Raw genomic sequence first — 18,348 nt, 5'->3', positions numbered from 1 at the left:
AGGGTTTTTGAAAAGATCATTAAAATTTATCCTCTGGCAAGATTAAGAAAATAAGAAAATACAATGGGTACAAATAATGAATATCAAGAGTTAAAATGACAAAATTAAAATTACAAAATTAAAGATAGTTTTAGTCATTAAACTTATAAAGAGAATTTTAACTTTTATACTAATATATTTTAAAAGTTAAATGAAAAGATTCATAAGATAATATAGCAATGAAATCGACTAATGAAAAATTTGAAACTCTGAATGTATTAGTAATATGAATATAAAAATGAAATGATATAATGATATATTTTTTTCACTGAGATAATACACCAAATGTATACAAAATAAACAATTGTATTATTAGAGAAACTCTTCCAGAAAGTAGAAGAGGGTACACGTATCATCTCTTTTTATTAAGCTGAATGATCTTGAACAAAAACCTATCAGTGGCATTGTAATGAAGAAAACAATCACAGGTCAGTCATTCTCATAAGCTTCAAACACTTAACAAAATGTAAATCAAATAGAGCAACTTATAAAAAGAATACATCATAAATATATGAGTTGATCAAACAGTTGAGAAATGTAAGGTTGGATTAATATTAGATAATCAGGTAGTATGACAATTTTAATTAGGCAATTAAAGGAGAAATATCACATGATACTTTCAAAATATGCAGAAAAAACATGTGATAAAGTTCAATATCAGTTTATGTTAAAGCTTAGTAAACTAAGACTACAGAGAGCCCCTCTTACTCTGATAAAGAGTATTTACAACCTCTCTCAACAACAACTACTACCACCAATCTCATACATAATAGTGAAAGTTTGAAAAGTCTCTCGTGCTACTCAATGTTATACCAGATGTGGTAAGAAGAACATTAATGCAGAAAAGAAAATATTAAAAAAAAGAAAGAAGGGTGCTATGGCCAATCAACGGGGGAAGGACATTCTTCAACAAATGTTGCTAGGAAAATAGGATACCCATGTGCAAAAGAATAAAGTTGGAAGCCTACATTCCATGATATACAAAAACTAATTCAAAACAGATCAAGGACCAAAAATGTAAGACAGGGGGTAGCATTTGCTGCAAACATTTAAAAGCTAGCTAACACAATCTTAGGTTCCTGCCACCTGAGATAATAGGTGGTGATAAGTAATGGCTATGGAAAACAACAGATTAACAAAAAGTTTGAGAGATTTTATGGAATGCACTGTGTCCCCTCAAAATTCATATGTTGAAACCCTAACCCCAGTATCTTAGAATATGACTGTATTTGGAAATAGGGAGAGACACAATGGATAGGTGCACACAGAGAAAGGGCCATGTGAGGATCCACTAAAAATAGTGGCTGTCTTCAAGGTGAGGAGAAAGGCCTTAGGAGAAATCAAAACTGCCAACACCTTACTCTAAGAATTAAAGCCTCTAGAACTGTGATGAAATAAATCTCTGTTGTTTAAGCCACACATTCCTCTTATACTAGCAACCAGTATAAGAGGAATGTCCCCAAGGCTCTGGAAAGTTCCAAATATTCCTGGGATCTAGAAGGTCTCTAATTTTCTAATGTCACATTTTATAACATTTATATGAAGTTCACAGAATAGGCAAATCCATAGAGATTGAAAGTAGAAAAGTGAGTGTCAGGAGATGGGAGTAATTGGTGATTCACACTAACTTCTAATGAGTATGGTTTCATTATAGGGTAATGGAAATGTTCTGGAATTAGATAGTAGTGAGAGCTATACAACATACTGAATATACTATAAAACACTTAAGTGTACACTTTAAAAATGCTCAATTATATGTTATATGAAATATATCCCAAATTTTGCAAATGCTATAAAAATAAATTCCAAGCATAAAATGACTAAAACATGAAAGGGAAAACTGTACATTTTTAGAAGATACTTAAGACAATATTTTTATTATTTCAACTTGAAGGAAATATATGTTAAACTAGATGCAAACAACCACATGCATGAAAGAAATATTGATAAACTCTACACTAAGCTTAATTTCTCTTCATCTAAAGGCACAATAAAACTGTGAGAAGACAAGTTAAAAGAAATAAAGGAGAGGATGTTTGCAATATACATATTTAACTAAGTATATGTATATAATGTAAACCAACAGAAAAACTACAAGTAGCCATTAAGAAAAACTCCAAATACCAGTTTTTTAAAATGGACCATAAATTTTACTAGACTTTACAAAAGAGGAAATACCAATTACCAGTAACATATAAAAATATCTTTAATTTCATTAGTAAATCAGAAAAATTCAAATCAAAACCAAAATGAAACATTATTGCATACACACCAGATTGGCAATTACTAAAATCTCTGATGATACCAATTGTTGGTAAAATTGTGAAGTGATGGAAAATCTCATTCATGACTGGTCGAGTGTAAGTTGCTCAGCTATGTTTGAAAATATTTTAGCATTATCTACTAATTTGAATAAAATCTTGACTTGTAATATAGCAATATCCCACTTATATATATAGAGTATAATGACTCTGGCACATGCTCACTAGGAGATATGTAAAAAATGTTTGCAACAGCACTGTTTGAAATGATTTTCAATTGGATAAAACTTCAAATGTCTATCAATAGTCAAATGAACAAATTTTGAGATATCTATATACTAGAATAATTTACAGCAAAGCAAATGAAATACCATAGCTATATTTAATCATGGTAGATTTTCATAAACATAATATTGAACAATAAATAAAAAATAAAGTAATACAGTAGTATGCTCACTTTGTGTCATTCTCAGAATCAAAGAAAACATTCATAGACATTCTTAAATAGTAAAATTATAAAGAAAATAAGGTAATAATCAAAATAAAAGTCAAAATATTTAGAATGTGGGAAAGGAGGGATACATGAGGGATTTGAGGTGCTGAAAATTATCTATTTTTTTCACCTTAATTGTTACAAATCACACACACTTTGTAATTATGTTTACATTTTGTTTTATGTACTATTATTTATGTAAAATACATCTCAAAATAAAAATAGAAAGCTAGCTAGCTAGATAGATAGATAGACAGATAATGCTAGATTGATTTTCCAAGTAGGGAAAATAAATTTTTATTCCTTCCTCACAACATATTCAAAAATCCAGTTTTAGGTAAAATAAATACTTAAATTTGAGAGGCAAAAATTTAAGACAAAAAAATAGAGGTGAATTTCTGAATTCAGGCTTTTTAGTAAAAGGTTTTCTTATACAGGATACATATGCTACAAATGTTTATGAAAATCAATGATAAAAATGAATACTTGTAAGTCTAGATCCTTGCTATCTTGTTATTTCCAATTTTCTTTTACAATCTGTTTTTGATAAAAAAATAAATCTCTTATCATCATTATTTACATTAGGAAGCCTCTCTTCCACCCACATCCCAGCTTTTCCACTCTGTTCCTCCATGGTTCCAATATATAACACCTGTAATATGTTTTACTTTGTTTTGTTACTTTGGTTATTCTAATAGTTTCCTCTTATGCAAATAAGACACATTCTTATTTTCTTTTTTTTATGGAAAACAGTATAATGCATATACCACTCTTCCCATTGATTATCTCACTAGCATTATATCTTGGATCTAATTCTATATAAGTACTTAGTGTATCCCTTACTTTTTATAGCTGCATATTATTCCCATCCATGGATACGGTATAATTTATTTGTCTAATCTTTATACTGATAGAAGCTTGGGTTCTTTCCATCTTTCCTACTCAAAAAAAATCATGTGGTCATCAGTAATCACGTACACATGAAATTTGAGATACATGGGCAATTATTGATTAAAGAATTAACACATTTGCAGTTTTATAGATTTTGCTAAATAGCTCCCATTTGCATTATATAAATGTTACTATGTCTCTAAAACATCAGTAAATGAGAGTATGTCAGATTGTTGACAATTAAAAATCTGTTAAGTGAGAAATGACAATTAAATTAAGCTTATATTTGCATTACTATTATTATGCATGAAGTTGAGAATCTCTTCACTTGCATTAGAATCAACTGTATTTCTATTACTGTGGAATATTTCCTCATGTATTTTTCTTATATATGGAACTGTTGGTCTGTTTTTTTTATTTTAATGTGGAAATGACAACATGAGCTCAACTCAACAAACTTTTAAGTGTACTTTATTATTGACTACAGGTACAATGTTGTATAGCACGTCTCTAGAGCCTATTCATCTTGCTTAACTATACCCAATGGTTTGTAACTTCCAATCTTCCTCTCCCTCTAGCCTCTTGCAACCACCATTGGTCAATACAAATTTGACTAATTTAGGCACTTCATATTAATGGAATCATGCAGTATTTTTCTTTCTATGACTGGTTTATTTCACTTAGCATAAAATCCTCAAGGTTGATCCATGTTGTGACATATTACAGAATTTCCTTTGATTTTTAAAGGTTGATTACTCTTTATTTGTATTCAATTAGTATTCAGTTCTACACTTCCTTTATCCATTCATCTACTGATGGACATTTAGGTTGTTCCTACATCTTGGCAATTGGGAATACTGCTACAATGAACATGAAAGAGTGATATCTCCTTGAGATTTCGATTTAAATTATTTTGTATAAATGCCCGCAAATGGAATTGCTAGATCATGTTAATTTTATATTTTTAGTAGAACCTATATAGTGTTTTCCATAGCAGCTATACTGTTTTGCATTCCCATCAACAGTATGCAAGTGTTCCAATTTCTCTACATCTTAGCCAATACTTGTCTTACTGTTTTGATAATAGACATCTTGACAGGTGTGAGGTGATATCTCATTGTGGTTTTCATTTATATTTCCCTGATGATTAGTGACACTGAGCATTTTTCGTATACTTGCTGGCCAGATGTATTTTTTTTTTCCGACAAATATGTATTCAAGTTCTTAGGCCATTTTAAATCAGGTTATTAGAGTCTTCTCGCTATTGAGTTGTTTGAGTTCCTTACATATTTTGGATATTCAACCTTTATTAGATATATGGTTGGCAAATATTGACCCCCATCCTGTAGGATGCCTTTTAATTATGTTAATTTTTTTCTTTTGGTGTGTAGAAACTTTTAATTTTTAGTTTAGCCACATTTATGTTTTTGTTGCCTATGCATTTGGTATCATATCCATGAAGTTATTCCCAAGAATAATGTCATGCAGCTTGTCTCTTGTTTTTTCCTAAGGTTGTTTAGGGGTCACTCATTTGGTATTTAACCCATTTTGGATTGATACTTGTGTGTGGTGAAATATGTGTCCAATTTCATTCTTTTGCATGTGGATATCTACCTTTCCTAACACCATCTGCTGAAAAGACAGTTCTTTCCTCTATTGTGTATTCTTGGCATCCCTGTCAAAGATTAGTTGACCATATGCACATAGATTAATTTCTGTGCTCTCTATTATTTTCCATTGGTCTATATGTTAGTCTTTATGTTGGTATATTACTGTTTTGATTATTTCAGCTCTATAATATACTTTGAAACCAGAAAATGTTATACCCCAGCTTGATCTTCTTTCTCAAGTTTGGTTTGGCTATTTGTGATGTTTTATGTCCCAATGAATTTTAGAATTGAGTTTTTATTTTTTGTAATAAAGATGCCACTGAGATTTTGATAGGGGTTGTATTGAATCTGTAGATCACCTTGGATAGTATGAGGATTTTAACAGTATTGTCTTCCACTCCATGGATAAGAAATAATTTTTCCATTTGTTTGTATCTTTTCCAATGTCTTTCATCAGTGTTTTATAGCTTTGAATTTATAAGTCTTTCACTTCTTTAGTTAAGTTTATTCCTCAGTATTTTATTATTTTTGGTGCTATTGTAAATGAGATTGTTTTCCTAATTTCCTTTTCAGAAAATTTGATACTAGCATATAGAAACATGCTGATTTCTACATGTTGATTTTGTATCCTGCAACTTTACTGAATTTCTTTATTAGTTTTATTATTTAATGAATTTTAGAGTTTTATATGTAGAATGACATATTACATGCAAAAAGGGACAGTTTCATTTCTTATCTTCCAATTTGGATGCCTTTTATTTCTTCTTGCCTAATCACTCTGCCTAGGAATTCCAGTACTATGATGAATAGAATAATAAGAGCAGGCATCCTTGCTTTGTTCCTGATCTTAGAGGAAGGACTCAATTTTTCACCACTGGGTATGATGTTAGCTATGGCTTTTCAATATATTTTGTTGAGAAAATATCCTATAATTCTTGTTTATTGAGAGGTTTTGTTTTTTTGTTTTTAGCTTTTTAGGGCTATACCCGCAGCATATGGAGGTTCCCAGGCTAGGGGTCTAACTGGAGCTACAGCTGCTGGCCTATGCCACAACCACAGCAACACCAGATCTGAGCCACGTCTGAGACCTACTCCACAGCTCACAGCAACGCCAGATCCTTAACCCACTGAACAAGGCCAAGGATCAAACCCACATCCTCATGGTTCCTAGTTGGATTCATTTCTGTGTGTGACAGGAACTCCTATTGAGAGGTTTTTTAATGAAAAGGTCTTGAATTTTGTCAAACACTTTTTCTGCATCTTTTAAGACAAGCATGTGATTTTTGTCTTTTATTCACATTAACTGATTTTCATTTATTGAACCATGTTTGCATTCCAAAAATATATCCCAGGAATTCCTGTTGTGGCTCAGTGGTTAACGAACCCAACTAGCATCCATGGGGATGTGGGTTCGATCCCTGGCCTTGCTCAGTGGGTTAAGGATCTGGTGTTGCTGTGAGCTGTGGTGTAGGTCGCAGATGCAGTTCAGATCCTGCATTGCTATGGCTCTGGCATAGGCCAGTGGCTACAGCTCCAATTGAACCCCTAGCCTGGGAACCTCCCATATGCTGTGGGTGTGGCCCTAAAAAGACAAAAAAAAAAAAAAGATTTAAATCCCAATTGATCATGGTATATAGTTCTCTTAAAGTGCTGTAGGATTCAGTTTGCTAGTATGTTCTTGAGGATTTTTTTCACTTATATTCATCAAAGATATTAGCCTTTGGTTTTCTTATAGGTCTTTGTCTGACTTTAGTATCAAGGTAGTGATGGATTCGAAACAAATTTGAAATGTTCCCTCCTCTCCTCTTCAATTTTATGGAAGAGTTGGAGAAAGATTGTTTTTTTCCCTCAAATGTTTGATAAGAATTCACTAGTGAAGCTATATGACTCTGGGCTTTTCTTTATTGGGAGATTGTTTTATTACTGATTCAATCTCTATACTAGATACAGGTGTGTTCAGACTTCATATTTCAGGCTTGGTAGACTCTATTTTTCTAGGAATTTATCCATCTCTTCTAAGCAATGTAGTTTGTTGATGTATAATTGTTCATAGTTGTATCCTTATGATTATTTTTATTTCTATAGCACGAGTTGTAATATCTTTCATTTCTGCTTTTGATTTTTCTCTTTTGCTTAGCCTATCCAAGAGTTTTTAAATTTTTAAAAAATATTTTCAAAAAACAACTTTGAGTTTTATTTTTTCTATTGTTTTTTCCATTTTCTATATTATTTATTTCTGTTTTAGTGTTTTTAAAATTCCTTCTGCTTAGTTTGTCCTTGATGTATGAAAGTAGATTGTTTGAGATCTTTCTTTTTAATGTACATTTTTATAACTATGAACTTCCCTCTTAGTACTTTTTCCAAATCTCATGTTTTATTACATTGCTTTTATTTTTGTCTCAAGGTATTTCCTAATTTCCTCTATGATTCTTCTTTTACACAAGGGTTGTCAAAGAGTGTATGGTTTAATTTCCACATATTTGTGAACTTTTAAAATTTTGTTTCTGCTACTTATTTCTAGTTTCATTCTATTATGGTCAGAAAAGATTCTTGGTATATTTCAATCTTCTTAAATTTGTTAAGACTTTTTTTATGATCTAACATGTGATCTATTCTGGAGAAAGATCAATTCACAGTTGAAAAGAATGTATACTGTGGTGTACTGTGGTATTAAGTAGAAAATTTTCTATATGTTTGCTCCATTTGGTCTCTAGTGTTACTGAAGTCCTCTGTTTCCTTATTGACCTTCTGTCTCAATGTTGTATCCATCCTTGAAAATGTGGCAATAACCTATCTTACTCTTACTATGTTGTTATCTATTTCTCCCTTCAGTTCTACTGATGTTTGTTTTGGTACTGAGTGTAAATATATTTATAATCGCTTTATCTTCCTGGTAGATTTATCCTGCATCATTTTATAATATCTTTGTTTCTTGTGACAGTTTGTAATTTAAAGTCTATTTTGTCTGGTAAAATTACAGTCATCCCTGATGACTGATGTTTACCAGTGACATGGAATATTACCTACACTTTGAGCTTATATGTGTCCTTAAATCTAAAGTGATTTTCTCATATGGTATTCTCTAGATCCATCCATGTTGCTGTAGATGGCAATATTTCATTCTTTTTCACAGGGAATTGTATTTAATATTTTGTAATAACCTATAATGGAAAATATATACAATATATAAAACTGAATCATTCTGCTGTACACCTAAAACTTACACAATATTGTAAATCAACTATACTTCAATAAAAAAATAATCTTCTTGTAGATAGTATATGGTTAATCCTGTTTTTATTCATTCAGTCAGTCAAGGTCTTCTAAGTGGAAAATTTAATCTATTTATATTTAAATTAATAATTATTAAGAAAGTATTTACTATTGCCATTTGGTTGTTTTATGTTAGTCTTTTAATTCTTTTGTCTATTTTTTCCTCTCTTGTCTTTCTCTGTTTCGTTAATTTTTTTTTTTTTTGGTCTTTTTGCCATTTCTTGGGCTGCTCCCACGGCATAAGGAGGTTCCCAGGCTAGAGGGCGAATCAGAGCTGTAGCCGCCAGCCTACACCAGAGCCACAGCAACGCGGGATCCGAGCCGCGTCTGCAACCTACACCACAGCTCATGGCAACGCCGGATCTTTAACCCACCCGAGCAAGGGCAGGGATCGAACCCGCAACCTCATGGTTCCTAGTCGGATTCGTTAACCACTGCTCCACGAAGGGAACTCCCTCATTAATATTTTTAATTGACATACTTTCATTCCTTTCTCTTTTTCTTTTATATAATTTCTATAGGTATTTTTTGTTTCTTTAGGATCATATAATACATAAAATTATACAATATTATATTTTATAATACTATATCATAATTATAATAGTTTTTAAGATGATACCATGAGTTTAATTTGATACAAATACTCTATATTTTTCTCCCCTCTCTAGTCTATGCTATTGTCACAATTTACATGTATTCATATGGTGCATCCTTTAACATATTTTTAGTTATAGTTTTTAAAATATTTTGTCTTTTAACTTTTATGCTAGAATTTAAAGTGATTTACTCACCACCTCCCTGAGCATTTTTATGAGTTATTTTGTTTTAATAGGATTGGTTTTTGAAAATTTCTCTTTTTCCCTTGTTTGGAACATCTTTATCTGATTCCTCATTTTCATAGGTTTTCTGTGTTTGTGCCTATGCATCAACAAAGCAGACAGCTCTCTCAGTCTTCATTGACTTGTTTCAAACAGAAGTCCTCTGCCAAGCAACCTGGCCAGAGATTCTGGGGATCTCTACCAACTCCTTCTCTCCCCAGGGAAAAGTAGGCAGCTGTGGCTATTGTTCACTCCCTCCAAGCTAAGCTCAAAGGGTACAGGTAGCTACGGCATTTACCAGCCCAAGCTGCTACCTCCATTCTTTTCCAGGTGGCTAGACTGTCTGGATCTATCAGAGCTTCAAGACTAGTGAGACAGACTAGTGAGTACTTTGGTCAGCTCTGGAAAAGTTGGGGCATTGTAATCTACTAATAAAAATATTAGAACTATAAATCATATGATATGTTAAAATATAAAAAAGCAATTTCATTAGTGCATACTAGTAACAAACTATTGGTATTTTTTTTTCTCTTTTGGCCTCCCCATGGCATATGGAGTTCCCAGCCCATGCATCAGATGTGAGTCACATTTGTGAACTACATTGCAGTTGCAGCAATGCCAGATCCTTTAACCCATGTGCCATGACCAGAGATCAAAGCTGTATCCTGGCACTGCAGAGATGCTGCTGATCCTGTTGTGCCAAAGTGGGCACTCCAATATTGGGAATTTTAATTCTGAAATATCATTAAAATGGCATGAAAATATTAAAGTGTTAGGGATAAATTTAATGAAATTTTCCAAGAACTCACTACTGAAAACCATGTGAAATAGATAAGGAATATTAAAGAATGATTTAATAGATAATTTATATTTATTAACTGAGAGTATATTGCTATGATACCAAAAAAACTGACAGTATGATTCCACAGTTTATGCTATGGAAGAGCCAATACTGCTTTTCAAAAGGAGAGTGATATGGGACATTTACTACAAGATTTCAAGACTTACAAAAATGCATCATTAACTAAGACGGAATGGTACTGATATAAGGATAGTGGACACAGAAAGAGACCTAAGCTTATACAGTCATTTGATTTTCCCACAAATATATTTCTATAATTTAATAAAAAAAGTATGTCTTATCAACAAATGGTACTGGGACAAGTGAATATCATTATGGGGAAAAAATGAACTTGGATCTTATTTTACTCCATACACAAAATTTCATTTCATAATGATCACAGACATGTATGTGTAAAAACTTAATGTATATACCAGTCTTTACAATCTATGAATATTAAATAAAAACTTTCTCAGAAGGTAAATGCTGAGAGAATTTGTCCCATACAGACATACAATATAATACATGATAAAAAAAAAAGTACACCAGGCTGAAGAGAAATTATGACAGGAAACTGGACCTGCAGTAAAGACAAAGTGAATATCCATATTGATTCAGTTAAGAAGTGGACTAACACTAGAATCAAATGGCAGAATTACCAAACTAGATTTAAAAATGAGACTAAACTATATGGTGTTTAGTAGAAACAAATTAATAAAAAAGTCACAGTAAACAGTTAAGGAAAGTTATAAAAAATGAATATGAATAATATTAATGTAAAAAGCTATATTAATAGGAGTCAACAGACTAAAATAGAAAAATCAGCACTCACAGAGTATTACCATCCCTTTCTCAGTACTTGATTAAAAATGTAGGAAAAAAATCAGTGAAGCTAACAAAAGATTTGAAAACTGCCATCAACTTGATCTAAATGACATTTAAAGACTGCCATACCAACAACTGCAGCATATATGCACAAGAGTAGCGAACATTCATCAAGGTAGAAGGTATGCTGAACCACAAGAAAAAAATCCTCAACAAATTTAACATATTTGAAACCATACGGTAATGGTGTATGAGTTTCCTAGACCTACCATAACAAAGTACACAAACTGGGGAACTTAAAACAGCAGAAATTTATTGTTTCAGTTCTGGAGGCTAGAAGTCTGAAATCAATATGTCACCAGAGCCAATATCCCTCTAAAACCTCTAGGGGAATCCTTCCTTACCTTTTCTTTGCTTCTGGTGGTTTGTCAGAAATCTTAGGCATTCCTTGGCTTGTACATGCATCATTCTGATTCTCTGTCTTCCCAAGACATTTTTCCTGTGTCTATTTTCATATGACTTCCTTCTTATAAGCACACCAGTCATACTATATTAAAGATTTACTTGATTCCAGTATGACTTTATCTTAACTAATTATAATCACATTGATTCTATTTCCAAATAAGGTGACATTCTGAGGTTCGGGGGGTGGGTATCAACATACCTTTTTTGGGGTGGGAACACAACTCAACTCATAACAAATAGTATGGAGAGCTTCCCTCAATTTTGGAATTTCTGCAACATATGTATTACTAATCCATGGATCAAAGAAGATCACCAAAAAACCAGTGAATATTGTAAACTCAACACCTAACATATATATCAATAATGAATATCCAAGTATCAAAATTTGTAGTACGTAATCAAAGCAATACTTGGAGAGAAATTTATAAATACAAATTACTGCTAGAAAAAAAACGTTTAAAAATTAATGCCTAAGCTTGTACCATAAGAGCACTAGTAAAGAAGCAAATTAAACCTAAAATAATAGAAGGTAAATAATAAAAATAAGATCATAAATCAAGAAATAGGGAATAGATAACAATGAATATGGGATTTTTTTGGAAAAAAATAATAAAAATTGTCAAATACTAATCCACAACTAATTAAGAAAAAGAGACATACATATTTCCTAGAGCAGTAATTAAAATGTGAATATCAGTAAATATATTAAAAAGACTACAGACATTAAAAAGGTAATAAATTAATATTATACATGTTTATATCATTAAATTCAACAATTAAGATAACTGGAGATATTTAATTGAAAGCCATGAATTACCAAAAATGACAGATGAAGAAACAAAAACTTAGAAAACCACTTTTTAATTAAAGCAATTCAATTTACAATCTGAAACAATCTAAGAAAAGCAGAAAATAAAATGGAGAGAGTGAGCTACAGAGAGAGCAATAGAAAGAGAAGAGGAGAGATAAAAAAAGGAAGAGGAAGAGAAAAGAGAGAAAGGATGAATGGGTAGGAAGGAGGAAAGAAAGCAGGGAAGGAGGGAAGAAAGGAAACCTCCTAACACAGATATTTTTATCAATTAATTAATCAAATATTTAAGTAACAAATAATACCATATCTAAAACAAAAAATTTCCATAAATAAAAGTAGAGGAAACCCTTGCAAAATCAGCTAACCAGGACATTAAAACCCTGATGCCAAAAGCTGACAAAAATATGGAGTTTCCATTGTGGCTCAGTGTGTTAAGAACCTAACATAGTGTCTATGAGGATACAAATTCAACCCCTGGCCTCACTCATTGGCTTAAGGATCCAACACTGCTGCAAGCTGTGGCATAGGTTGCAGCTACAGCTCTGATTTGACCCCTTGCCCAGGAACTTCCATATGCTGCTGGTATGGTCATAAAAAGAAAGAATATTTTAGAAAAATAAAATTTTTATCATTATCCCTCATAAATGTAGATGCAAAATCCTTTTCAAAATATCAATATTTTGTACAAGTTTTGTATAATTTACAGCAATGTACAAAAAGAATAACATATCTTGACTTTTTGGTGTTTATCCCAGAAAAGCAAAGTTGGTTTACCATTCAACAATAAATCATTTTAATCCACTATATTAATAGAATGAAATATATACATTTACTTAATAAACCCTTAGCATTATCTCCTAAAGTGAACATAGACATATATATGAGCCAGAAATTTTCTTCCTACATACATATCAAAGAGAAAATTTTGTATATGTCCAACAGGATATTTTAGAGGAATATTCAGACCAGTACTGTTCACACTATGAACAAACTGGAAAAAAATAAATGATCATAAACAATAATGTAAATGAACTAACTGTGGTACATTAAAATGGAATATTATATAATAGTCAAAAAGAAATGAACCAATAACATGTAAAAATATGAAAGAATTTTGTGATAAAATGTTGAAAATAAATGAATCTCCAAAGACTGCATACAACATGATATACTTTTTTATTGTCATTTTAGGACCACATCCATGGTATATGGAAGTTCCCATGCTAGGGGTCAAATTGGAACTATAGCTGCTAGCCTATACCACAGCCACAGCAACGCCAGATCCAAGCCACGTCTGCAATTTATACCACAGCTTGTGGCAGTGCTGGGTCCTTAACCCACTGAGCAAGGCCAAGGATTGAATCTGCATCCTCATGGATACTAGTCAGGTTTGTTACTGCTGAGCCACCATGGGAACTAATGCTTTTCTTTTCTTTATTTATTTCTTTTTCTTTTTTTTTTTGGCAGCATGATATACTTTTATGAAATAAACCTATCTTAAAAATATTTACTCCTCTAGAAGTTATAAACAAACCAATATAGACTCTTGGTTTCAAATATGAGATGTAAAGAGCTGGGAGGTAGCTATTCCTATCATTACAAAAAGAAAAATGCTTAACAAACTGAAAATTAAGGATTCTTCTTAGATCCATCAGAGAATTGCGATATAGGGCAAAGTGCCACTTTGAAATCTGGAGAGATAGGTGAATAAAGAATCACAGCTGAGACTTGGAAGCAAAAAGTCCTAGGAACACTTAATTTGTAATTTTGACAAATTGCTGGAGGTTAAGTGTACTATCATGAGGGAGAACTCCTAGGATCTGCATTGTTTTGGCCTGTGTGTTGGAGTACACTTTCATGGGTTTTTGCCTTCAGGAGCCCAATGAGATCCTCCCAGTGCAAATCCTGGAAGGATGCTCTACTGGCTCTGAAATGGGAAAGAGAAATATAACCATTTTAAAATATGACAAGAGTGTTCTCCAAACCAAAGGTACTTTGCAGGAGAAAAGGCCTTACCAGAAGATCCCTATTATACCTAAAGATAACAGCATTTATTCACTTCTACTCCCTCCAGCCCTCCTATATTACCTAAAAAGAGATAGTAATGCTAAGAAACACTGATAAATGTTACAGCTCAAAAACATGGGTCCGTGTCTTAAAGGACTGATTTAATCATGAAGTTAATTTCTCTTCTCCCATACCTTGTGACCAGACCAAGAGGTGACCAGTATAAAGGTGGAGGTGGCTTACAACTAAAGGAGAGGCATAACAAAGACTTTCTCTGAGTGGGAGTAATTAAGGAATTCTAAAATCAACGAAGAGGAATTTGAAGCCTCTGGCAACTACAGCTACAGTAAAGACAACCTATCTTAAAGCCTCACATCAACAAACCAAACCAAGACTTAGTATCCACCCTAATTGTAGTTTTAGCCCCTCCCAGGGTCATAATTTTAACCAGTGAGTCTGGAATTTCTTTGTCAGCACTAGTGAGGTAATCTGTGATAGATCCCTCTATCCCCCAAAGAAAGATGAGGTTATTCACTTTTTCCTTGCTCCTGCCCCTTCTGTCTAAAAGGCCTTCCATATTGTATAGTTTCTTGGAGCTCCACTGATTTGCTACATGCTGCCCTATTCATAAATCATTCAATAAACCCAATTAGATCTTCAAATTCACTCAGTTAAATATTGTTTTTATTTATTTTTTATTTTTTTATCTTTTTTGCCATTTCTTGGGCCGCTCCTGCGGCATATGGAAGTTCCCAGGCTAGGAGTCCAATCGGAGCTGTAGCTGCCGGCCTACACCAGAGCCACAGCAACGGGGGATCTGAGCCGCGTCTGCAACCTACACCACAGCTCACGGCAATGCCAGAGCCTTAACCCACTGAGCAAGGTCAGGGATAGAACCTGAAACCTCATGGTTCCTAGTCAGATTTGTTAACCACTGAGCCACAACAGGAACTCCTAAATATTGTCTTTAAAACTGAAGGCAAAACAAAAGCATTTTGAGATCAAAACATAGAAAATAAGATGAAATAAAATAAACTAACAAAAAAACCCTGGAAAATTACTTTTCAGCACTTTCAATGTAGAAATACTGAAAGGAGTTTTTCAGCAGAATAAAAATGATCCCAGGGAGAAGTGAATGCTGGAATGAATGACAAGCAACAAAAGATAAACACATACCCACATAAATTATGATAATACAACATGATAAAAGAAATCTTATGGAATTTACATATAGAAGTTAATGACTATTGACTTAAATAACTTTTTATAGAATTTAAATTGTATATAGAACAAAATATTTGACAAAATGCAAGGGTTAAAGGGGTTGGTGAAGTTGTGTTAAAAGTTTTTGTATTATGGATGAAGTAGTAAAAATAATTTGTTTTAAAATATAAGCTATAAAATGGGTACATGTAATTTCTATGGTTGTAACTGAAAGAGTAGTAAAAAGAATTTGTAATTAACAATAGAGAAAATTTAAATAATTTTAACAGATTTCATTAGATCAAGAAGTTAAGAAAGGAGCGTAAAGGAACATAAAATAGGAAGAGTCAGTGAAAAACAAATTTTAAGATTGCAGATGACCTATCTATATTAGTAAGTACATTAAATATAAGAGTTACAGTCTAAGTAGAAGACTAAGATGATCATAATACATAATGGAAAAATTACAACTCTGTACCTTCAACTATAAAACACAATTTAAATAAAATACACGGGTTCAAGGTAAAACGATGAAAACATTTACTATGAGAATACTAAAAGGAAAACTACTTTAACAGGACTGTTACTAAATCAAGTAGACTTTAAAGCCAGCAATATCACCAATGACAGAGAAATTTCATAAAATGACAAAATGGTCACTCCTTCAATTATATATAATGATCGTAAATCTATATGCACATATTGATATAATTGGAAAATATACATTAAAAATAGAGAATTAGAAGTAAAAGAGGAAATCAACAAGCATAATGAGAGAATAAAAACAAGATAACATCCTTAGAAATAAAAAATATATCAGCAATTATAACAAAAATAAAACTCTGCTTAGGGGCAGTGAATAGCATACATGACAATGAAGATCTGAATTAGAAAATTTTAATTATTACATCAGATAATAGTCTCGAAATACAGAGTTAAGGAGTTCCCCTCATGGCTCAGAAGAAATGAATACGACTAGGAACCATGAGGTTGCAGGTTTGATCCCTGGCCTTGCTCAGTGGGTTAAGGATCCAGCATTGCCATGAGCTGGGGTGTAGGTCACAGACACGGCTTGGATCTGGCATTGCTGTGGCCATGGTGTAGGCCAGCAGCTCCAATTCGACCCCTAGTCTGGGAACCTCCATATGCCATGGGGGTGGCCCAAGAAAAGGCAAAAACATAAAAACAAAAAAAATTTGGGATCCTGGCAAGAGTATAAGACTTCTAAATTAAGCTTACAATCTGTCACATAAAACATATATGTTGTCCTGCCTTGAAAAAATTTAAAAGCCTGGTTGATTACATGACTGAATTTTGGCAGAATATTAAATATCAGATTTAATTATTAAAGTACAACGTGATTTTACATTGATTAGCCAGTGATATTTGGTTGAATAATAAAATATTGATATATGCAATTCATAATTTAGGAATAGTCTTTCCATACAATTTATTTTTCCTGTCCTTTAATGTTGTTAAAGATTCTCATATTAATAATAATGCTATAAAAGATTAAAATGTGAAATGTGATCATGTTCAAAATATACAATTCTTGAATTTATGTTCATAAAATTAAATTACAATAAAATACTACAACATAGCTATTTTCATATGTTTTCAATTTTATGTAATATTCAAACTTTAAAAAATTAAAAGTCAAATATGCATCTTAATTAACGAATATCAAAAACTTAGATAAATTTTTAAATAAAGCTGAAATGTTTTTGAAAATTTACTCAAATCTCATCAAGTACTATTACAAATATAAAGATATTTGCAATTTTACTGTTCAATGCCCACCTACTTGCCAACATAAATAACTTTATATATGTACATTTAAAAGGAATATGAATTGCTAAATATAGCAAAAGTTTTCTCAGCTGCATTGTGCAATGGTTCTAAAAACCATGTGTGTCTCTCCAGAAACAAGACTTGGAACATAAAGAAAAGGAAGGAAAGGGATGCTTGGCACTACTGTGAAATAATACTTCCTTAAGCAAGAATCTATTGGATTCATATCATCTGAGAGAAAAGATAGAACAAGTTCATTTGTGGTTTCTGTTACATAAGTCATTTAAATGTTTCTCACATCCTGAAGCAGTACCTGTATTCAACACACAAAATTCTTTGGTATTTGGATACATTTGGGCACAGGGCAAGTGACAGGAAAATTTTTTTTCCTGGATCTAAACAATGAGTCACAAGAGTTTGCTTAGGGTTGCAAGTCTGAGTGGCAGATGCTAAGGTACAGAAGTTTCTATATGTTCTTTAATAAGTTTAATTTTTACATGTTTGCAATTGAGTTTATCTAAAGCATGGAGCCTAGGACAAGCTACTCTCTTGCCCTGTTGTAAATGTGGTTTTAAATATATGAATATGGTACCTAGAATAGAAGTATGAGTTGATCTTGATGGGAAAACCCCAGTGAGGACCTTTTCTTGAAATAGCTATGTACAGGAGAGTATAGAGGTTTGATTTTGAATGATTATCAAAAATTTGTACCAAGTCTCTATCATCATCCCATCCTGTCCAACTATTTGACACAAAGGCTGGTGAAATGTGAGGCTAGATGGGTATTAATTTTAATGATCATCTATTGAATTCTGATCAGTCTCTACTCTCATCCTATCCAGCCTTATTCCTCCATATAGAGAGATGGGACAGCCATTTTCTTGTCCCCTGTTCCATGTTCAAAACACACATATACACATCCCTTGCCCCAAACTGGAGTGCTTATCTCTATGTGTAGCTAGGCTTTCCCATACTGAATTTGACACCTGCATTAAAGCATTCCACAGTTTGGAACTTGGG

This window comes from Sus scrofa, chromosome X, assembly GCF_000003025.6.
Source record: "Sus scrofa isolate TJ Tabasco breed Duroc chromosome X, Sscrofa11.1, whole genome shotgun sequence".
Taxonomy (NCBI): Eukaryota; Metazoa; Chordata; class Mammalia; order Artiodactyla; family Suidae; genus Sus; species Sus scrofa.
Note: the sequence above shows the minus strand (reverse complement) of the source record.